The following is a 1,142-nucleotide window of genomic DNA, read 5'->3' on the forward strand; positions in this document are numbered from 1 at the left end:
GGGAAACTCAGCAATGTGGGATACAAGTACCCCAGTGAATTTAGTAGTGGCTCATCTTGGGTCCAATAAATAGTTTTAGTACTGTTTGTGCACTGCCCCTCTACCTCTGACAGGTCTCACATCCCTGCTTGCTCCCACTGGGTCACACTTGAAATTCAAGCCCCCAGGAATTGTGGGGAAGTGGTGCTGAGATTGGGACAGGCTCTGTGCCTTCCTCCCTGGGACTCATTTCAAGCCAAGTCAGAAACCTGAGCTAAAGACCTGAGCTGATTTTGTGTCATGGTGTGCTCCTCCTTCCAGAGGCAAAGCATGAAGGCACATGAATGTTCCATGCTAAAAGCCAGCAGCAGGGCCAGCAAAGTTCATCAGCTCAGACTCTGATCTCTGTGAAAGCAGCTGTATCCCCTCTCTGGACCTAAGCTTGTCCCAGGAGCAGGTCGTTGAATCTGTGGAACGTGGGGTGTATGTATCACCAGGCTGGCAGTGATGGTCTCTGCAGCTCAGGCTATTTGACCAGAGGTAATTAAAAGCTGCCTCTATGTGGTCATGTAATGACAGACTGTACCACAACACTCAAGCGCAAGGATGACAAGTTAAGGTCAAGTGGGCAAACAAGCTGCTGTTTCCAAACTGTAGAATGCCTGCATTTGCATCTGCCTGGATCTCCTTTTACAGTACCTCTTTCGGTGGAATTTACTACCGATCATTTAGAGTTTGTGTTCAGATTTAATGCCTTAATGCTTGTTAGGGACGTTCACCTTTCAGAAGTGTATGCACGCAAGCTGAGCTGTGTTGCGTCAGAAGCAGCGCTCCTTGTCTGACGGGAAGCCAGCTTTCCCCGACACTTCCTAAGAAGCCGGTGCCCAAGTGCATGCACCTGACTTCAGGGAGTGCCACAACCTCCGCCGTGCCCCAGGAGGTGACACCAGTGGGCGGGCACCACCCTCCCGCAGCACCGGGGCCCTGCTGACTCGGGTCAGCGTTCTGCCCCTCGAAACAGCTTCTCTTTCTCCTGCACACCTGAGCAGTGCTGCCCCCGGAGAGGAGACGGGCTGGGCCGGCCCGAGGAGGCAGCGTGTGCCCGGAGCCCGGCAGGGGCCGCCGCTGCCCCCGCCGCCCGCACACCGGCTCCGCGGCCGCCC

This window comes from Onychostruthus taczanowskii, unplaced genomic scaffold (assembly GCF_017590055.1).
Source record: "Onychostruthus taczanowskii isolate IOZ18803 unplaced genomic scaffold, ASM1759005v1 scaffold17, whole genome shotgun sequence".
NCBI classification, from domain to species: domain Eukaryota; kingdom Metazoa; phylum Chordata; class Aves; order Passeriformes; family Passeridae; genus Onychostruthus; species Onychostruthus taczanowskii.